General features: G+C 40.0%; 1 protein-coding gene and 1 pseudogene across 10 annotated transcripts in view; one reads left to right on the top strand and one right to left on the bottom strand.

Moving 5' to 3' along the window:
- The window catches only part of LOC117307600 (uncharacterized), a 72,215-nt gene that overhangs the window by 28,997 nt on the left and 19,607 nt on the right, over positions 1–23,611 (top strand). For 4 of the 10 annotated variants that reach the window (XR_012325613.1, XR_012325615.1, XR_012325612.1 and 1 more), the window contains 3 exons: positions 6,457–6,516; positions 21,926–21,988; positions 22,783–22,897. The gene's annotated coding sequence lies outside the window, so the exon portion shown is untranslated. Of the gene's footprint in view, positions 1–6,456; positions 6,517–10,729; positions 22,898–23,611 lie in introns of those variants that run through there. The other 6 variants (XM_033836702.2, XM_073791140.1, XM_073791127.1 and 3 more) reach the window with 5 other exon arrangements.
- Positions 20,673–21,813, bottom strand: LOC109550401 (protein BEX3-like; annotated as a pseudogene).

The following is a 23,611-nucleotide window of genomic DNA, read 5'->3' as shown; positions in this document are numbered from 1 at the left end:
ATCTGGAAAAGACAAAAACTCCAATTCGAAGAGATACATGCATGCCAATGCTCATAGCAGTACTGTTTATAATAGCCAAGACATGGGAGCAACCTAAATGGCCATCAACAGATGAATGGATAGAGAAGATGTGATATATATTCATTGGAATATTACTCAGCCATAAAAAGAATGAAATAAGGCCATTGCAGCAATATAGGTGGACCTAGAGATTATCATACCAAGTGAAGTAAGTCAGACAAAGACAAATATCATGTGATATCACTTATATCTGGAATCTAAAAGAATGATACAAATGAACTTATTTACAAAACAGAAATAGACTCACAGACATAGAAAACAAATTTATGGTTACCAAAGCGGGCAGAGTGGAGGAGGGAGGGATGAATTGGGAGTTTGAGAGTAACAGTTATATACTACTATATAGAAAATAGATAAACAACAAGGACCTACTGTATAGCACAGGAAACTATGTACAATATCTTGTAATAACCTATAATGGGAAAAATCTGAAAAAATATATATGATATGAATATATGTATGAATCACTTTGCTGTACATCTGCAACTAACAACATTGTAAATTAACTCTACTTCAGTAATAATATTATAAAGAGAAAGCTAAGAATACACAATGGGGAAGGATAGTTTCCTCAATAAATTGTTTTGGAAAACTGGGTATCCACATACAAAATAATGAAATTGAACCCTTATGGATTAAAGACTTAAATATAAGACCCGAAACTGTAAAACTCCTAAAATAAAACATAGAGGAAAAGCCTCTTGGCATTGGTCTTGGTAATTTCTTGGATATGACACCAAAATCACAGGCAACAAAAGCAAAAATAGACAACTATGACCACATCAAACTAAAAAGCTTCTGAACAGCAAAGGGACACAATCAACAAAATGAAAATGTAGCCTACAGAATGGGAGAAAATATTGCAAACATTATACCTGATAAGGGGTTAATATCCACAATATATAAGGAAGCCCTACAGCCCAGTTGCAAAATGCCAAAATCTCAATTAAAAAATGGGTATGGACTTGAATAGACATTTCTACAAAGAAGACATACAAATGGCCAACAGGTATATGAAAAGGTGCTCAACAGCACAAATCATCAGGGAAATGCAAATCAAAACCACAGTGAGATGTTACCTCACACCTGTTAGAATGGCCACTATAAAAAAAAGAAAATGAGGGGCTTCCCTGGTGTCAGAGTGGTTAAGAATCCGCCTGCCAATGCAGGGCACACAGGTTCAAGCCCTGGTCCGGGAAGGTCCCACATGCCATGGAGCAACTAAGCCCTTGTGCCACAACTACTGAGCCTGCGCTCTAGAGCCCGCAAGCCACAACTACTGAGCCCGCATGGTGCAACTACTGAAGCCTGTGCACCTAGAGCCCGTGCTTCACAACGAGAGAAGCCACCACAATGAGAAGCCCGTGCACCGCAATGAAGAGCAGCGCCCGCTCGCCAAAACTAGAGAAAGCCCACATGCAGCAACGAAGACTCAACGCAGTCAAAAATAACTAAATAAAATAATTTATATAAAAAAAAGTGACAATGTGGAGAAATTGGAACCCCTGTACACTGTTGGTGGGAATATAAAAATGGTACAGCCACTATGGAAAATAGTGGAGAGATTCCTCAAAAAATTAAAAATGGAACTATCATATGATCTAGCACTCCCATTTCTGGGCATGCATCTAAAATAATTGAAAGAAAGATCTCAAAGAGATATCTACATTCCTATGTTCATTGCAGCATTTTTCACAATAGCCAAGATGCAGAAACCACTTAAGTGTCCATTAATGTAGCCTAGATAAAGAAAATGCAGTATATAATACAGTGAAATACTGATCAGCCTTAAAAAAGAAGAAAATTCTGCCATGTGCAATAATATGGATGAACCTTGAGGACATTATGCTAGATGAAATAAGCCAGTCACAGTAGGACAAATACTGCATGATTCCGTTTATCTAAAATAGTCAAGCTCATAGAAACAGAGAGTAGAATGGTGGTTACTAGGTGCAAAGGAAATGGGAGGTATTGTTCAATGGGTATAAAGTTTCAATCATGCGAGATGAACAAGTTCTAAAGACACATATAGTGCCTTAGTAACAACAGTACAACATAGTACCTGTACAACACAGTGCCTATGGTAACAATACCATTTGTAAGCTTAAAATTTAAGAGGGTAAATCTCATGTTAAATGGTCTTACCACAATAAAAAATAAATAAATAAGATGTATGGATACAGAAAGATCGAAAGTAATTTAAAAAGATATCCCAGGCAATTACTTACCAAAAGTAAGCCAGTGTGTAGCTACATTGATATGAGAAATCACAGACTATAAGGGAAAAAGTATTATTAGGGTCAAAAAGGACCACATAATGATGAATTATAATTCATCAGAAACATATAATGATCCTGATGCTATGAGAACCTAGTAAAGCCTCAAAAGTTAGGTGTGGCCTTGTTGCTTCTGGGTGGAAGCTCTAAGAATTAGCACGTGCTTTGCCACATGCCCTTGTTTTCCTCCACCACGGCAATCAGGACTGTCCAGATGGTACCTTCTCCATCAGCCTGGGTCCTAGAGTGAGGCTAATGAAAATACTACTAGCAATTCATGATGCACATGGAGCATGAGTAAGAAATAAATCTTTACTGGGCTGCTTGTTTCTGACAGCTTTATTGAGGTAAAATCAGCACACAATGAACTACACATATTTAAAGTCTACAATTTGTTAAGTTTTGGCACACATATGCACCTGTAGAGCCATCACCACAATCAAGATAGTGAACACATCCAGTATCCCCCAAATTTCTTCATGTCCTTTGTGATCCCCCCTCTCATCTTCACCCTCTGCTTGGTTCCACGTGACCACTGGATCTGCTGTGGTCATTGTAGATCACTTGCATTTTCTGCAATTTTATATACATGGAATCATACAGTATGTACTCTTGTTTGTCTTTCAATCAGCACAATTATTTTGAGATTCATGCATGCTGTAGGGTTCATAAATAGTTCATACTTATTGAGTTGTATTCTGTCATATAGCTGTACATTTATGTATTTATCCATTCACCCATGGATGGACATTCTGATTGTTTCCAGTTTTTGGCTATTACCAATAAAGCTACTATGAACATTCCTGTAGAAGTCTTTGTGTGGACGTATGCTTTCATTTCTCTTGGGTAAATACCTAGGAATGGCTGGATCAGATAGTAGCTGTATAGTTACCTTGTAAAGAAACTGCCAAACTGTTTTACAAAAGTGTACAATGGTGGTTTTGATTTTCATTTCCACAGCGACTAATAACATTGAAAACCTTTTTATGAGCTTATTTGTTCATCACCCATATATCATCTTTGGTGAAGTGTCTGTTTGAATATCTGCCCATTTTTTATTGGGTTGTTTGTTTTCCTTTTCAACTCAAAACTTCTGACCTTTGGAAGACACTGTTAAGAGAATAAAAACACCGTTGAGGACAGGTTGTGTGTGTGTAACTATAAACAGTAGAACAAGGGAGATCTTTGTGGTAGTTTTGTATCTTGATTGTGGTGGTGGTTATACAAATATGTACATGTGATAAATAAAACATACATAGTATCAATGTTAATATTCCTGGTTTTGACAGTATATCATAATTATGTAAGATATAACTGTGAGATAATAGGAAATATATATATTGGTCTCTGCCCCTGGTTCCTGGCCCAGAGCTCCTAAAACCCTTGTGATTTCCTAAGTGATAAGAGCACTAGGAGCATCGTTTGTTCCAATATTTGGTCTTTGACCCCATCCCTGATATAGGGTGCTAAATCCCTTGGAACTTCCTGTGTGATAGGAGGGTCTTTTGTTCTAATGAAATGACGCTGGGTGGACTCCCGGATGGCTCTTAGATGGGGGCTGGTCACCAGAAAGACCAAGCCATAATAAGAAGCTTGGGATCCGGCCCCCCACCCCCGCACCCCCCCCCCTCCCCTGCCACAGAGGCTGAAAATAGAGTTAATAATTGATCATGCCTGCATGAGGAAGCCTCCATAAAAATCTCAACAGAAGGGTTTCGTGGAGCTTCCAGCTTGGTGAACACATCCACCTTCAGGGAGGGTGATGCAACCCAACTCCACAGGGTCAGAAGCTCCTGTGCTTGGGACCCTCCCAGACCTCGCCCTATGTATCTATCTGTTCATCTGGCTGCTCATGTGTGTCCCTTATCATATCTTTTAATAAACTGGTAAACGTTAAGTCAGTGTTTCCCTGAGTTCTGTGAGCTGTTCTAGCAAATAACTGAACCCAAGGGGGAGGAAGTCATGGGAGCCTCCGATTTGTAGCTAAGTTGGACAGAAGTTGTGGCTAATCATGGGGTCCTACTATTTGCCATTGGCCTCTAAAGCATGTGTGTGCGGGGGGAGGACTCATGGGAATGAGCCCTTAACCTGTGGGATTTGATGCGTCTCCAGGTTGATTGTGTCATAATGGAGTTAAGCTGTAGGACAACCAGCTGGTGTTGCGGAGAATTGCTTGTGAGGAACCTATCCCCCCGCCACACGCACACATCTGGTGTCAGAAATGTTGTGAGTGTGGTAGTGGTGTGAAAGTAAAGGAGAAACACAGGAGGAAGACTGGGTTTTTCTAACTCAATAACCACTGAGGGAAACTGGGTGAAGGGTATACAGGGCCTCTGCACCATCTTTGCAACTACCCCTGAATCTAAAATTATTTCAAAAAAAAATTAAAAAGAAAATAAACAAACCCCAGACTTTCTAAAATAAATGGTGTTTGGACAATTGATTATATATTAGGGAGAAAATAAAATTGGATCCCTATCTTACAATATACATAAAAGTCAACCCCTAGAGTATTAAAGACTTTAATATGAATAGAAAATTATTAGAGAAGACAGTATGGAAATTGTCTTTGTGACTGCAAGATAGGAAAATATTTCTTAATGTTCAAAAAAGAGCACACCAAAAGGAAGAAAATCAATAAACTTGACTACATTTATATTAAGGATTTTTGATTCACATAAAGAGAGTGAAAAGATAAGCTACAAACTGAGAGAATAATTGCAACACATAAAACCGAGTAAGATTTAATATCTAGGCTATATAAGTTACTTCGATACATCAATAAGAAAAGACAATTCAACTAGCAAAATGGACAAAGAAATGAATGGTATTTTCACTTAGAAGAAAGCATAAATAATCCATAAACATTTGAAAAAATTTTCCAGTTCATCTGAAATCAGGGAAATGAAAGTTGAAATCATAATAAAACCCAATTACACAGCCACCAAATGCAAAAGTTAGATAATAGTGAATGTTAGCTAGAATATGGACTAAAGGGAACTTTCACGTGTTGCTGATATTGGTGTAAACTGGAAAAGTTCCCTAGGAAAATAGTATGTCGTTACCTTAATAAGTTGAACGATGCATACACTCTACAAGCTAGGAATTCTACTATGAGGTATACTTCCTAGAGAAACTCTTGCACATGGGCAGCAAGAGACATGTAGAAGAATGTTTATAGCTGCATTGCCTATAATAGCAAAACATACAAACAAACAAATATAACAAAAATGATGGCTTCATCATTTTGAGATTTATCTATGTTATTGCATGAAGCTGCATTTGATTTTCACCACTCTATTGTATGAATACTGTTGTACGGGGGGAAATGCCACAACTTATTTACCTATTCTTTTCATTAAAAGCCCTAAAGCCAGACTGTTTTACGGGTGAATCTTTACTAAACTTTCAAAGGAACAGATAATTCTTATCTTATACATGTTATTCCAAAGGGGAGAAATTATCCAACTCATTTTTAAGAGGTTAATATAATACTGATACCAAGACCACTTAAGGGCAGTAGAATGGACAACCTCATTTGTGAACATGCAGCGAAAATTCTAAATAAAATATTAAAATTTAAACCTAGTAGTAAATTTAAAAATAATGTATTACATACAACCAGAGTACAGCTTATTCTAGGAATGTAAGGATTCTTGAAAATTAAAAACTGTCGTTGCTTTTGGCTTCCTAACCTAGTCCCACTACGTATTTGTAGGCAATAAATAGCACAGGCAAGGAGGACAATCCAAGCAGTAAGCCGCTACAGTTACTGTGAACCAGGACAAATTATATGGAGGACCAGGGAATGAATGTCTGGGGTTCGTTCATACAGCAAGGCTAATGATTTCAACATACGGATAAAACAGATGTGCAGCTGCATGATTTATTAACTTTAACTAGGTTGAAGTTGACAGGGAAAACACCTGTCTTATGGATCCAGAACCCAGAAGCTCTCCTGGGTGTAAAGGCTCAGGATAATGTTTTTCTTTCAGGACATCATGTCTTTGTCTTCTGCATAAATCCCTTGTAGGTGCCTCCCCAGATCTTCCCCCAAGGTAGAGTTAACATCTCTAACTTCCACTTATTTCATTTGCAGGTGGTATTATTGCCTTAGAAGATCACAATTTTACAACCATCATGTAATGAATAGATTCAGGTAAGGATCATCAATGTATATACTAAAACTATTGGGTGAAAGATTGCTGCAGAACAGGAAATTTACATGGTTTCAAAGTATCATTCCATAGGTTAACTGATTAACTATAAAGAGGAAAAGGTAACTTTAGAGTAGAATTCTGATGGATACCACCTGAAACAAATTATCAAATTTACCATCACCAATAACAAGGCAAACTGGCATTATGTGCCTCTTGATGTGATGTGATGGCAAGTACACATCATCACACATATAGTATTTTTGCCAAAAATGATTCACCTGAATCTAATTGTTGAGGGGAAGGTGACCAAATCCAGATTGTGGGACATTCTAAAAGACAACTTCCCTGGACTCTTCAAAACCAGTGGAGTCATGAAAGACCACCTATGTGTGTGTGCATTGCATATATGCATGTGCATGTGTACTGTTCTAGATTAAAGATAAAGATAAAAGGATACTAAAAAGGCTTGACAACCAAATGCACTGTGGGATCCTTAACTGGATCGTAGATCAAATAAGAAAAAAGTTATAAAGGAAATTGGCGATAATTGATGAAATTTTACCATGTTACTGTATATTAAATATATTAATGTTAAATTCCTTGGATGTAATAATGGTATTGCAGATATTTAGGAGAATGTTCTTGTTAAAGAACTACGTGCTGAAGTGTTCAGGCATAAAGCGTCTTCATGTCTGGAAATTTCAAATGGTTCAGCAAAAAGAGAAAAAAGTACATAGATGGATACCCAGATAAATAAAATGTGGCCAAACGTTAACAACTGGTGAATCTAGGTAATGGATAAGCTATTAATTCATTATACCATAAGTTCACCTTTTCTGGGGATTATTTTTCAAAATAAAAAGTTGGGGGAGAAAGAAAAAAGAAAAAACTAAAAAAAAAATGCACTACTACAGTTGGCAAAAGGCAAGGGCAGCAAGGGAGAAATGATATGCAGTGCAAAATTACAGAAACTTTAATCTTACTTGGTTAATCACCCACTGTGTTCTTGAAACCCTCACTTTTGTGGTCACAAAAATGGAAACATTCCATACTTTTTGTTTTTCTCCTCTCTCTTCATAAGGTCTGACTCATCTGAATAGCTTCTCCTGAATTTACTTATTAGTGAATTTATTTCTTGGTAGTTAACCTTGATGCTTTTCCCACCTGCTATATAATAAACTCCCCTTCTCAATTCGCCCCCATTGATCAATGCTGTCCTTTCAACAAGTGAAATTCACCTTAATAGCTTAAAGGAGGGAAACTATATGATTGTTGCCCTCAGTGCAAGGAAAGCACACAATAAAATTCAGTGCCTCTTAAAAAGTGAGAAAAGAATTTCCTTAATATGAAAAGGAGCATCTGTAGCAAAACCTCCATCAAACCTCATACATTAAAGTACAAGTACGCTTATGAACCTTAGAAGCATTTCCTTTAATAGTGGTAATGAAGTAGACGATTAGGATGCAGGGTACTTCTATCACCACTAATGTTCAGTGTGATATTGGAGGTCCTGACCAACACAATAAGACCAGAAAATGAAAGAGTAACTCTAAGTATTGGAAAGGAAGAGATTTATTTGCAGATTATATGATCATTTGCATAAAAATAATCATAATAAGAATAGCTAATGTGTATTGAGTACTTAATATATTGCAGGAGCTGTTCAGTAAGCATTACATGTATAAATGCCACTTAATCCTACTTTAACACAACCCTAGGAGATAGGTATAACTATTATCCCCATCTTACAGATATTGACACTAAGGCACAGAGAAGGTAAGAAATTCGCTCAAGATCAACCAAAGCAGTCTAATTCTAGGCCCTTAAGTTTTAATCACTCTTCTATATTATAACTTTACTGTCATCAACACAACTTGCGACAAAGAGAGGTATGAGAGGTAGTCAAGAGCCAATGCAATAAAATTAGTATGTCTTTAGAGCTAGAGGAGAAGGCGTAACAGTGGTTCTCGATATTGGCTACATACTGGAATCACTTGGAGAGCTTTGAAAAATCCTGATGCCCAGCCTGCACCCAGACCAATTACATCTGAATCTTGGAAGAAGGGTGGAAAGGCCTCGGTAGTTTTTAAAGAACAATTGCATTAAAATGTCTTAAGAGAACTCAAGAATTCAAATTGTGGTGTAAGTTTCCTTTCTTGCAAGCTGGGTGAGGTTGCACACTCTGAGCAGATGAATTACAGAAGGGTGTAATTTGAACCCAGGAGAAGGATAGGGACTAGAAGTCCCACATTGTGGTGGAGACTGTAAAAAGGTCTCAGTGTATCCACATGTGGCTCAGATAGAGTCATCCTGAACCCTGCAAAGCTCAGGTGTCAAATCTCTGACTGATAATGACTTATTGTGCTAATAAATTGTCAACCCAATAGCCTTGACTTGTTTAAGGTGTCAATCTCAGCCTTCCTAAGAAGGTAACTATATCACAGCCAGGAACTGTTAAGCTGGTTACCTCAATGTGGCCTCCCTAGATGGTAACTCTATCATGATTGTGAATTGTTGACCCAGTAATCTGAAATCCCTGGAGATGGTAGAACTTCTTTCTCAGTGCGTAAGTGGCTTTTCAAGTCTGAAAAGGCTTAGAATTAAATATAGAAATGGGGACTTCCCTGGTGGTCCAATGGCTAAGACTCCATGCTCCCAATGCAGGGGGCCCAGGTTTAATCCCTGGTCAGGGAACTAGATCCCACATGCTGCAGCTAAGAGTTCGCATGCCGCAACTAAAGATCCCACATGCCACAAGTAAGACCCAGCACAGCCAAATAAATAAATAAATATAGAAATGATAAATAAATCAAACCTATCACATAAAATACTTTTGTGTTTAAAATAATTGTGTGTATGTGTTTGGTACTTAAAATGTAATTTTGAAATAATATGGCATATTGAAGAATCTAAGAGATTAGCCTAGTTTGGTAGATTAGACCTATGAAATGTAAGGAAATTTAATTGTTTGTAAATAATAATATTCTTATTTATTTATTTATTTATTTTGCGGTACGCGGGCCTCTCACTGTTGTGGCCTCTCCCGTTGTGGAGCACAGGCTCCGGACGCGCAGGCTCAGCGGCCATGGCTCATGGGCCCAGCCGCTCCACGGCATGTGGGATCGTTCCGGACCGGGGCACGAACCCACATCCCTTGCATCGGCAGGTGGACTCTCAACCACTGCACCACCAGGGAAGCCCAATAACAATATTATTTAAAAAAAAATTTTTTTTTTGGCCATGACGTGCAGCTTGTGGGATCTTAGCTCCCCGACCAGGGATTGAACCCAGGCCCTTGGTGATGAGAGCACAGAGTCCTAACCACTGGACCACCAGGGAATTCCCATGTAAATAATATTAGAATACTAGATCTACTAGATCTATATGTTATTTATTTATTTTAAAATTTATTTATTTATTTACTTGTGGCTGCTTTGGGTCTTCGTTCCTGCATGCAGGCTTTCTCTAGTTGCAGCAAGTGGGGGTTACTCTTCGTTGCGATGTGCGGGCTTCTCATTGCCGTGGCTTTTCTTGTTGTGGAACATGGGCTCTAGGCACATGGGCTTCAGTAGCTGCAGCACACGGGCTCAGTAGTTGTGGCTTGTGGGCTCTAGAACGCAGGCTCAGTAGTTGTGGCACATGGGCTTAGTTGCTCTGTAGCATGTGGGATCTTCCCGGACCAGGGCTTGAACCTGTATTTCCTGCATTGGCAGGAGGATTCTTTTTTTTTTTGTGGTATGCAGGCCTCTCACTGTTGTGGCCTCTCCCACTGTGGAGCACAGGCTCCGGACGCGCAGGCCCAGCGGCCATGGCCCACGGGCCCAGCTGCTCAGCGGCATGTGGGATCCTCCAGGACCGGGGCACGAACCTGTGTCCCCTGCATCGGCAGGCGGACTCCCAACCACTGCGCCACCAGGGAAGCCCTGGCAGGAGGATTCTTAACCACTGCGCCACCAGAGAAATCCTGATCTATATGTTATTTATATATATGTAACAAATTTTTGTTAAGTACTTGGGAAGAATTTGCTCACCAGAGATGAAACTTGATTGAGCAGGCATATGATGGGTGTAAAATGAAAAGAGAATACATGAAATTTACATTCAGTTTACAATGTTTAATGAAATTACATTTTATAAATTTTAAAATGGTTTTTTTTTTTTTTTTTTTTGTGATACCCGGGCCTCTCACTGTTGTGGCCTCTCCCGCCTCAGAGCACAGTCTCCAGATGTGCAGGCCCAGCGGCCATGGCTCACAGGCCCAGCCGCTCCACGGCATGCGGGATCCTCCCAGACGGCAGGCACAAACCCGCGTCCCCTGCATCGGCAGGCGGACTCTCAACCACTGCGCCACCAGGGAAGCCCCCCAAAATGGAATTGTTTAACAGAGTTTAATTGTTCTGCCTGAGTTACCCGAACAATAATAAAAGATCTCCTTAAGCCTAATCATTATTTTTATATAAATATAATCAATTTATAAATAGAATAATATATTTGTAAGTTGAACTTTTAAGTTTTAAATAAAGCCAAGGTTTTGAGTTTGTAGATGAAAAAATTTAATATTAATTTAGAACTTAAAATGCTGTAGTCTTTTGTGCTCACAAAACCTGCCCTCAGACATGAAAAAAAAATCACATCAACACTATTATTATCTGCATTTAACTGATGAAGAAATGGAAGCTCAGAAAGGTTAAGAAAACAGGAATCAACTCCATGCGTGTGTGGCTTTAAAGCCTGTGCTCTTAACCAGTGTGCATGTGGTTTCCCTGATGGATCAACCTCCTGAAAAGTCAAATGACTTTGGAATAATTAAGTAAACTATTTTGAAGTGACTTAAGCAATGTCTGCTCATATGCATTATAGGTTGACTTCACAGCTAAGCGGTCAATTTCAGCTCAAGGAAAGAGCTGGCTCATGTGACAGAAAATTCTGGCTTCAGGCAGGGTTGCTACAGACTCAAACCCTGCTTCTCTCTGTCCATCAGTCTGTGTTGAGTCCATTCAGACACAGGCTTTCTTGTGGTGCAAGATGACTGGTGCTATCCCTCTGGGCTCAAGGACAGCTGGAAAATGTGGCTGCCTCTCTCCCAGTGTTCCCACAAAGAAATCATTGCATCTCACTGACTCTGATTAGCTCATGGGTCTATTCTGGAACTAATTACTGTGACCGAGAAAATGTGATGTTTTAAATGGCCATGCCTGGCGTCTCAGGTTGACCCCTAGAGTTGGAGGTGGCGTCAAATCCACCACAAACACGTGGGCTGAGAGTAGGGAGGGAGCAGTCCTGGAGAAGGGTGATTGAATGACAGTCAGAAAAAACAGATGTCCATTACAGTGGGCAAACTTCTCTCTTACTTAAGTACCTCACTATATCATTCACATGTACTGCTGACATAGTCTCTTCCTTTTGGCCAGGAATCACGATACAACACTATAACTTAACTGTGTATCCTTTATTCTGCCCATTATTGCATTTTGAGAGTAGGGATATCTGTCTTTCCTTTCATCAGTGACCAAAATAAAAGCTGTTCAGGCATTTATGTAAATGAATGAAACCCAGATTACAGGAGCCTGGGTTTGTTACCTCAGAAGAGAAATAAGGAAGATGGGAAAGTGTTTTTATGGTATTGTGGGTGGTAGCTATGTAGTATAAGGAAGGTAAGTCAAATTCACCAGACACTTATTGATAACTTCTTTGTGTTAGGCTGATTCCTGTTGGGGACAGTGTTCCAGTGGCCTTCAAGGAGCGACCAGCCTAGAGGAAGAGACAGATGGAAGGTGTTGGTTACTGTGATTTGGTTTCGGCCCAGATCCATGTTAGAATGGGCCACCATATAGCCCTTGGTAATGGGTTGAGTCCTGGAGAGGGTTGGGGTTATCAAGTGTAATGTTGATTGGGTTTAAGGTTTTTAGTTTCCATTTATTGAGCACCCCCGTCAAGTTACTTATACCCAAGGCCTGGGGCCTGGGCAGTAGGCAGGTCAAAAGGCTCCCAGAGCAGGCCCAGGTCCTGGCTCAGGGTTAAAACCACCACTTCAGAGTGTGAAGAACCTAGCCACAAGATACCCACAAAACCACAGACATATGGGGCAAATTGAGACAAAGCAGAGACCATGCTTCCAGACACCCAAAGGAATGGAGCATTGTCCCAGAGACAGCATGTCTACAGACATGGAAAGGGTACTGCTTAGTTCCAGAGCGGGGGTGTGCAGGGTGCCTGAGCTTGAGACTTTGTGAAATAGAGTTGATCACACTTTTTGCTTTGGCTGTTCAGAGGAAGGACATCTTTATCAAACTGCACCCATTCTGAAAACCTGACTGTGGTCATTCAGAAGCCAAGGCTTGCATAGGAAGTGGGGAAAAACAGGAGTAGAGCTAGAGAAGGAGCCATTCAGGCTCTATGAGAGAACAGCTCATTCCTTTTCCCTCCTACCTTCCTGGAGGGAGAGGCTAGTGATAGAAGGCAGCCCACCATGATACTCATTTCCCAGTGTATGTGGGTCTGAGGTAAACATGGAGAACTTCTTAAGGGTGAACAGGGAATAGCCTGCCCTCCTGGTCAAATGGTAACCCTGCTGCTGTTACATATGGGCCCAGGACGGCTGCCCATCACTCATCACTCAAGGCCTGCCAGACAGTTCCCTTGACCCAGATGCCCCAGGTAGGGGATGGAAGAGAACCTGAATAGGGAGCTGGTACCCTGTCAGCACAACAGGAGGAGAGTTAGAAAACACAACCCCAAGGGAAGCCAGAGGAATACTAATCTGGACCCTCTAGAAAAGTTGTCTTCAAACTGGGTATGCATACCCCTGGGGGTTCACAAAAACTTTCCCAGAGGTATGTGAGCATATTTAGCTTACAGGGAATCAATGTAAAGATCCTCAGCTTCCAGGTGTACTCTTTACAAAAATTAATCTGACTAAGAGGAGTGATGACAGCAAGATGGTAAAATAAGAAGCTCAGACTCCCTTCCCCAACAGAGACATTGACGTAACAATAACAGAAAGTCCAAAAAGCCTTTATGAGAATTCCAGAAACCAGTGAAGAAACTCACAGTACCCAGGCAAACTAAAAGCCAAGAACAGCTACACTGAAACAGATAAGAGGAACCATTTCATTTCACTCACAATAGCCCTTCTCCCAAGCTGGCACGGCTTGGAGCACTCAGGAGTAGAATAGAAATCATAGAGTGAGTGCTCTCAGACCACAGTGGAATTAAACTAGAAATCAGCAACAGAAAAATGGCTAGATAATCCCAAAATATATGGAATTTAAAGTATTAAATAAACTTTAAATAACACAAAACTTCTAAACAACACACAGGCCAAAGAAGAGATATCAAGAGAAATTTTTAAATGTTTTGAACTAAATGAAAAACACTTATCAAAAACTAAATGAAAAACACTTATCAAAAACTAAATGAAAAACAACTTATCAAAATTTGTGGGATGTAGCAAAAGAAGTGCTTTGATGGCACTGAATAACATATATTAGAAAAGAGGGAAACTCTAAACTCAATAATCTAAGCTCTACCTTTGGAAGTTTAGAAAAAGAAGAGAAAACTAAATCAAAAGTAAGCGTAAGAAAAGAAATAATAAAAATTAGAGCAGAAATCAATGAAGTTGAAAACAGGATATCAATAGAGAAAATGATCAAAACCGAAAGCTGGTTCTTTGAAAAGATGAATAAAGTTGATAAGCCTCTAGCTAGGCTAACTGAGAAAAAAGAGGACACAAATTTCTAATATCAGAAGTGAAAAAGGGGGCATCTGATCCCATGACCATTAAAAGGATAATAAAGGAATATGAGCAACTCTATGCCCACAAATTTAATAATCTAGATGAAATGGGCCAATTCCCTGAAAGATATAAACTATCAAAACTCACATAAGGGGCTTCCCTGGTGGCGCAGTGGTTGGGAGTCCGCCTGCCGATGCAGGGGACGCGGGTTCGTGCCCGGTCCGGGAAGATCCCACATGCCACAGAGCAACTACTAAGCCTGTGCTCTAGAGCCTGTGAGCCACAACTACTGAGCCCGTGTGCCACAACTAGTGAAGCCCACGCACCTAGAGCCTGTGCTCTGCAATAAGAGAACCACTGCAATGAGAAGGCTGCACACCACGACAAAGAGTAGCCTCCACTTGCCACAACTAGAGAAAGTCTGTGCACAGCAACGAAGACCCAATGCAGCCAGAAATAAATAATAATAAATAAATAAATATTTTAAAAATCTTTAAAAAATACTGTGTATATGTCAATCCCAATCTCCCAGTTTATCCCTTCTCCCCTTTTCCCCCTGGTAGCCATACACTTATTTTCTATGTCTGTGACTCTATTTCCGTTTTGTAAATAAGTTTATTTGTACCATTTTTTTAGATTCCACATATAAGCAATATCATAAGATACTTGTCTTTCTCTGTCTGACTTACTTCACTCAGTACGACAGCCTCTAGGTCTATCCATGTTGCTGTAAATGGCATTTGATTGCCGCTTCTGATCACAGAGGTGCAAAGAGAAGGGCAGCTATTGTTGTTGTATCTTCCCCCACTGTCACAAGCCACTCCCCCTCTGGTTCAAGTGACTTCCAGGTGATTTAAAGGACCAGCACCCTTTTCCTGCCCTTCATTTTTCTTTTTCTCCTTTTGGAGCCCAGATATTAAAGACTAGGAGATTCAAAAACAACTGCATATATGGGGAAAATTAGAATGTGACTGTACATACCCAGGGAAAGATGCAGGTCCAGAAAAGACCTGAGGAGACCTTAAGTTTACATCTCAGGCTGATCTGTGGTGCAGAGATAGCCTACAACAATAAAACAAAACAAACAAACAAATCCATCAAGTCCTGGGGATGGGAGAGAATATGATTTCCAAAGTTACCACATTATTAGATTCAAATGTCCAGTTTTCAACAACAATAAAAAATCACAAGGCATACAAAGAAACAAGATATCATGGCCCATTCAAAAAATAAAATAATTTTAAAAACCAACAAAAACTGTCTCTGAAAAAAGCCTGATGGCGAATCTACTAGAAAAGACTTAAAACACTTGTGTTAAAGATGCTTAAAGAACTAAAGGGAGATGTAGAGAAAGTCAAGAAAGTAATCTATGAGCAAAATGGAAATATCAATAAAGAGATAGAAAACCTAATAAGAAGCCAAAAAGAAATTCTGGAGCCAGAACTTATAATAACTGAAATGAAAAATTCACTAGAGAGATTCAAAGTCACATTTGAGCAGGCAGAAGAAAGAATCAGTGAACTTGAAGATAGGACAATAGAAATTGTTAAGTCTGAGGAACAGAAAGAAAAAAGATTAAAGAAAAGTGAACAGAGGGCTTCCCTGGTGGCGCAGTGGTTGAGAGTCTGCCTGCCGATGCAGGGGACACGGGTTCATGCCCTGGTCCAGGAAGATCCCACATGCCGCGGAGCGGCTGGGCCTGTGAGCCATGGCCACTGAGCCTGCACATCCGGAGCCTGTGCTCTGCAACGGGAGAGGCCACAGCAGTGAGAGGCCTGAGTACCGCCAAAAAAAAAAAAAAAAAAAAGAAAAGTGAACAGAGCTTAAGGGAACTGTGGGACAACATCAAGCAGACTGATTATATGCATTGCAGGAGACCCAGCATGACGAGAGAGAGAAAGGGACAGAGAGAAAATTTGAAGAAAACAATGTTTGAAAACTTCCCAAATTTGATGAAAAATATGAATATAAACATCTAACAAGCTCAATGAACTCCAGGTAAGATGAACTCAGAGACTCATACTGAGATATAAAAGCAGCGGGAAAGAAGCAAATCATCACACAAAAGTGAGCCTCAATAGGATTTTTGGCAGATTTCTCATGAGCAACTTTGGAGGCCAGAAGGCAGTGGGCCAACATATTCAAAGTGTTCAAGGGAAAAAACTGTGAACCAGAATCCTATATCTGGCAAAACTGGCCTTCAAAAGTGAGGGAGAAATTAAGACATTCCCCAATAAACAAAAGCTGAAGAAATCAATCTCTATACTTGGTCTGCAAGAAGTGCTCAAGGGAGTCCTGCAATGTGAAATACAAGGACATTAAACAGTAACTTGGAGCCATATAGAGAAATAGAAATCTCAACGGAAGTAAATACATGTGTGCAATTACAAAAGCTAGTATTATTGTAACAATGGTTTGTAACTGCATATTTTGCTTTCAACATGATTTAAGAGACTAATACATTTAAAGAAAAAAATCTAATTAGTCTAAAAGCTAGTAGTCTTGTAACTGGTTTGAAACTCCAAATTTCATTTTTGACATAATTTAAGAGACTAATGAATTTAAAAGAATTATTAGTTTATGTTTTGGGGCACACTGTGTATAAAGATGTAATTCTGTGGCATCAACAACCAAAAGGGGTGGGGATGGAGATGGAAAGGAGCAGAGTTTTTGCATCTTACTGAAGTTAAGTTGTTATAAATTAAAATTAGAATGTTATAAGTTAAGGATGTTCAATGTAGTTCCCATGATAATCACAAAGAAAAGAACTACAGAATATAAACAAAAGAAAATGAGAAAGGAATGCAAATGGTTTGCTACAAATAAATCAACTAAACACAAAAGAAGACACTAACACAGAAAATGAGGAACAAAAAGCTATGGAGCATATAGAAAACAAGTAGCAAAATGACAGAAGTAAGTCCTTCCTTATCAGGAATTACTTTAAATGTAAATGGATTAAGTTCTCTAATCAAAAGACAGAGACTGGCAGAATGGATAGAAAACACATAATCCAACTATATGTTACCTACAAAAGACTCACTTTATTTTATTTATTTTTTATTTTTTTAAACTTTTTATTTTATATTGGAGTATACATATACATGTATCCATTCTCCCCCAAACTCCCCTCCCATCCAGGCTGCCACATAACATTGAGCAGAGTTCCCTGTACTATACAGTAAGGTCCTTGTTGGTTATCCATTTTAAATATAGCAGTGTGTACATGTTCATCCCAGATTCCCTAACTATCCCTCCCCCCACTTTCCCCTTTGGTAACCATAAGTTTGTTTTCTATGTCTGTGAGTCTGTTTCTATTTTGTAAGTAAGTTCATTTGTATCATTTCTTTTTAGATTCTGCATATAAGGGATGTCATACAATATTTCTCTTTCTCTGTTTGACTTACTTCACTCAGTATGACAATCTCTAGGTCCATCCATGTTGTTGCAAATGGCATTATTTCATTCTTTTTAATGACTGAGTAATATTCCGTTATACATATGTACCACATCTTCTTTATCCATTCCTCTGAAAAGACTCACTTTAGATCCAAAGACACAAATACAGTAGATTAAAAGTGAAAGGATGGAAAAAGATATTCCATGGAAATAGTAAGCAAAAGAGAGCAAAAAGACAAAATAGACTTTATATCAAAAAAGGTTACAGATTACTAGGGGTATTAGCAGAGGTAAGGGTGTAAGAAAAAGCAGGCCAGAGAGTACAGAGTTTTAAATGGCAGGCTAGTATTCTTTCTGCAGTGTGCAGTCATCAAGGCCATCCAGCAGGGAGGAGCCATAATCCTAGACCTGAGTGTGAAGGATGAAATGAGAAGAGTGTGGAGGAAGTCAACTTGGTTGAGGAGTTATTTCAGTTTACTCAGAGAACAATATACCTTTTTCCATAAATGTCCTGATATAAAATACCCCTAATAGGGCCTGCCTCTGAAAATATGTCTCAAAGAGTTAGACATGATTTTTGAAAGTATAAAATGAAAGGCTAAAGCTTGGCCCAAGCTCCAGCACCTATTGCCCCAAAATAAAAGAACAAACAAATGTACAGATTTTGACCAAGTTGCTTTTGTTCCAATTGGTTTTTAAGAGAGCCAGCATAGGTTGGCTGTATAATAATACAATAATAATAAAACACAACATTGTAAATCAACTACACTTCAATTAAAAAAAGAATTAAAGGGCTTCCCTGGTGGCGCAGTGGTTGAGAGTCTGCCTGCTGATGCAGGGGACACGGGTTCGTGCCCCGGTCCGGGAGGATCCCACATGCCGCGGAGCGGCTGGGCCCGTGAGCCATGGCCGCTGAGCCTGTGCGTCCGGAGCCTGTGCTCCGCAACAGGAGAGGCCACAACAGTGAGAGGCCCGCGTACCGCAAAAAAAAAAAAGAATTAAAAACAAATAAACAAACAAAATGATTATAGTAACCATTGAATGAGCACTTGCTATGAGCCACGTACTGTAAGTCTTTCCTCATTCAATACTCACAAACCTGTGATGTAGATTCACTTATTATCATCATTTCATAGATAAAGAAACTGAGTCTAAGAGAGGTCAGAGTCAATATGCAGCATTACTTAGATTAAAATGCTGTGCTTTCTATTTCAAAATCATGTCTTTACCCATTGCACTTCATGTGCTTAAGCAGCTGTGCTTGGCAGACAGCGTATAGCATTGCCCCTAGGGATGATGATGTGACAAGAAAAGAACTGCTTGACTTCTTTGTGTCTTGATTTGTTCAGCAGTAAGTGGAAATAATAACTGCCTTTTCATCAGGCAGAGTAACGGGAGATAAGACTGTTTTTCTCTCTTGGTTTGATTGCAAAAGAGGCCATGTCCCCCCATAGGTGTGAATGGAAATAAGAGGCCACTTACAGAGTGTGGTTTGTGTTGGTGGCCCAAGTGCAGCTGCCTCATCTATACAATGGGCATAATAATAATAGTGTCCACCTCCTAGGATGTTTGTAAGGATCCAATGTATTCATACATGTCACAGATTTAGGACAGTGCTTGACAAATAGCACTCGCTATCTAAATACTAGCCATTACTGGTATTAAAGATAGAAACTTGGCTACCAGGGATCACTGTGGCCATAAATATATGTAACCTCCAAGCAGAGATAGGGAGAAGCCTCACTCACCCTGGCTTTTTCTCAGTAGGCATTTAGTTAGGAAGATTAGCTAGCTATAATCTTGGCCAATAGTAAGCAGAGCGCAAAGAAAATGACAGGGATGGAGAAATAACGTTATCAGAAAATAAAAATAGCTCCTAATTTTTACCATTTCTACAATCAAGCACCACATTAAGAGTATACCAACTTGGTCTTGCCTAATCCTCACAGTTCTGTGGGGTAGGTGTTATTAACTGTGTCCTCTGTCAGCCTCCACTCCCACCTCTGTAAAAAGACAATAGAAGGTGATGGGAGAGGTGGGGGGAGGGTAGTCCTGCTGGGCTCCTGGCCGAGCAGCTTCTCTTGGCTCTCTCCGAGGCAGGAAGCGCCTCTTCCACAGGACATCAGTGTAAGCTTGAATAACAAAAAGAATTTCTCCCTCCTAAGCCATGGCACATCAGTTGCACAGAAATACCACTTTGGGAAACAGTCTTCAGGAGAGCCTCGATGAGCTCATACAATCTCAACAGATTACCCCCCAACTTGCCCTTCAAGTTTTACTTCAGTTTGATAAGGCTATATATTCAGTGTTGGTACAGAAGGTCAGGAACAGAGTCAATTCCAGGCCTGTGTATGTTTGGCTACCTTCCCTAAAGAGTTACTGAGATTTCAAACGTCTGAAACATTATCTGCAGGATTGAAGGGCTCTCTAAATACCTACAGATTCTGCGATAATGTATGGACTTTTGTATTGAATGATGTTGAATTCAGAGAGGTGACAGAACTTGATAAAGTGAAAATTGTAGCCTGTGAGTGGGACCTCTCTGGTGGACAAGTGGCTAAGACTCTGTGCTCCCAATGCAGGGGGTCCGGGTTCGATCCCTGGTCAGGGAACTAGATCCCACATGTCGCAACTAAGAGTTGCGCATGCCGCAACTAAAGTTTCCTCACGCGGCAACCAAAATAGATCCCGCAGGCTGCAACTAAGGATCCTGCATGCCACAACAAAGATCCTGCACGCAGCAATGAAGATCCCATGTGCTGCAACTAAGACCCGGCGCAGCCAAATAAATAAATAAATAATTTTAAAAAGTGTAGCCTGCGATGGTAAAAATTCTGGCTCCAATACTACAGAATGAATAGAAAAAAACTGGCTTTTTAATGCCATCCTGTTATTGTTCATCTCTTTTCGAAGAGAAGCATAGGAGACTTTTTTAAAAAATTTATTCTAGCATTGCAGAAATGACTACACTGTGCCGTACTATCAGAGAATTCCAGTAGAAAGAAGCTTATAACTCTGTACCCTCTTACATTACATTTATTATACATCATGAAGAAACAGAACTTTCTTTTTAATGACACATCAAACACTGTTGCCTTCCTAAGACTATTCTTTAATAAATTCATTTTAAAACAAACAAACAAAAAGTGATGGGTATTCTTGCCTGGGCAATATGACCCCAGAGCCCACACTTCTAACCTCTACCCTCAGCTTCTTTGAGGGTTTACCACTGGGAACCAGACGTCAAGGTGGGGGGTCAACAGGCTGGGGTGGAGGTGGGGGAACTAAGACACGCCATAATTACACCACAGTCTGCAGTAGGGTTTAAGGAAATAAATTATAGGCCCCCAGTACTTTGAGTTTCCTCGTTTAAAATCAGCTTTTAAACTCTAGGCCACAAGTATCAATGGTACTTTCTGAGAAACTCTGATTGAAGCCTGTTGACACAAGTGCTTTTGAAAGTTCAAAACACCAATAGATCTTGTACCCTCTGCTTAGAAAGAAAGGAGGGAGGACAGAGAATATCTACTTCCCAGGTTTTATAAAGTTTAGGTTAAATTTATACTTATTCTTGTTTTTTTGGGTTTTTTTTTTTTTTTTGCTTTTTAATTGCTTTATTAACTTCACATTTTCCATGCAAATGGGTGAACCTCTCAATCTGAGTTTGTTGACAGAAACTCAGATTGGGTGCCAAGGCAATCTCCAATTAGAAGCTGGTAACACAGAACCCACCTGACATGGAAATTACGTAAGGTTCACAGCAAATGGATCAGAAAAGGTGTATCAGGAAAATGCAAGAAAAAAGAGAACAACAGTGGGAATCACAGTACTAATCTCATGGAAAATGGCAGGAGTCAATGCATAAGGCAGAATTCATCATGATGGTCATGGTGATTAGAGAGCTCCCCCATAAAGATATGTAGACAATTCCTCAACTGCAACTCCCTAAGTTTTCTCCTGATTTCGCTCATCTCTTCATGAACATTTCCATGTAATCTCCATCTCCACCCATCCCATCTTTGACCTGCCTATTGGGTATGGCTCATCAGAAATTAGGGGCAAGTTGGCGAGCCTGTCCCCGTCTATTATTTCCTGCCGGCTGGTGGCCTTCGCCCCCTCCCAAAAGGCGGTTTTCCTTTCCTTTTTGCACAGGCTGCTCCATTTCTTCGTTTCCCTGGGCCTTCCTTGCTGTCTCCTGCTCCTCCCGATTCCCGCCACAAGTGCGCCACCATGAAACTTAGTACTTATTCTTTATACTTATTTCTATCTTGCAGAGCAGTAGAAATTTCCAAGACTCGTTACTGGGAAAGGCAGTGAAATTTCTGTAAGAGTCAGAGGTTTGTTTTCATAATTATTTTCCATGGGTTGTTTTCCCCTTACAATATATTTTCATTACAGAAAACTATATGTGTTGCAATATAGGTCCCCTCCAAGTTGTAAAGTCTGTCACAGGAGGGTGGATTTGCTCACTAACTCTATGATAACTAACCTGCTAAGCATAACTGCATATTATAATGAACACAAACAAAATACCAAAACTGGGAAGTTTCTTCTTACATTAAAAAAAAAACCCAAAACAAAACCCAAAGTCCTCATGTGATATATGAGGCCCGACACGATCTAGCATCCTGCCACCTCTCTGCCCTCATCTCCCTGTCGCCCTGGTCCAGCCATCCTGGCCTCCTTGCTTGTCCTTCAACACACCAGACATGGTCCTGCCTTTGTACCTTTGGACTTGCTGTTCTCTTGGCTTAGAAAAGCCTTTCCCCCAGATTATGCATATGATTTGCTCCCTTACTTCATTCACATTTGTTCAGATATCACACCCCCAGGGAGACCTTCAAATTATCTCATCTAAAATCAAGCCACCCACTTCACCCTCACATCCATCATCTTCTATTCTTTGGTTTGCCTCTTCTTCCCCATAACACAAATCATCATCTGATACTTTATTATACGTTTGTTGATTGTTGATTGCTGGGTTTTCCCCACCAGAATGTAAGCTCCATTAAGGCAAATCTTTGTTTTGTTTGCTGCTGTATCCCCAGCCCTAGAACAATGCCTGGCACCCAGCAGGTGCTCAATAAATGAATGAAGTGAAACTAATGAAAAGATATGGGTTCCATGACAGGAAAGAGCTTGCACTGGGAACCCTGCACCAGGTGGTTTAGGAGATGCCGACCATCAGAGCCAGAGATGACCTTGAGAAGGGAAGAGATCCCTGGGAATTCACAGAAACCTGGGGGGTGAGTACCAGACTTTATGAAGGGAGTGAAAGGGGGAATATGGAGTAACTCTAACTGACACATGCATCACACACACATTATCTTATTTCATCTTAATATCACAACAGATGAGGAAATTGAAGATCAGAAAGGTGAAGTGACTTACCCATGGTTATTCAGCTAAGTAGCAGAGCCTCGATCTGAAGTCAACTCTGTCTGACTCTAGAAACCATGTTCTTTTCAAGACACCACACAGCTGAGGAGAAAGTTTGGCAAAGAGTGTGTGTTCAGTTAAGTAACAGTTGAAGGAATGAACAAATGCTTCATAGCGAAAGTGTTAATTTGGTCTTTTTTGAGATCAAACAGCCTTATGGAGAGACCAAAGGCAGACCTGGAGAAAGAAGGAGATTGAACAAAAAGTTTTAAGATTAGATAGTTAGGTGAGGAGCTGTCCAGGGAACACTGAGTACATCAGCTTAGCTGGATCTTAGAGTGTTAATGGAGCATTTTGGGAGATAAGGTCTCCAAGGACCCAAATGTGAAAGATCTTGACTGCTTGGTTATGGAATTTGGACTTTACCATGAGACGGTGGGGAGCATTAAGCTGTAGAGTAATGTGCTCAGACACTGCTTTAGGAAGTCATTCTGGGGTGCTGGGGATGAAATTACCAAATGGATTTATTGTAATAGTCCCAGTGAAGAGTTATCGGCAAAGCAGTCAGTTCTCTCTGAACC

The sequence above is a fragment of the Tursiops truncatus genome, chromosome 1 (genome assembly GCF_011762595.2).
Source record: "Tursiops truncatus isolate mTurTru1 chromosome 1, mTurTru1.mat.Y, whole genome shotgun sequence".
Taxonomy (NCBI): domain Eukaryota; kingdom Metazoa; phylum Chordata; class Mammalia; order Artiodactyla; family Delphinidae; genus Tursiops; species Tursiops truncatus.
The sequence above is the reverse complement of the archived record's forward strand: the minus strand, read 5'-3'. Positions and strand labels throughout refer to the sequence as shown.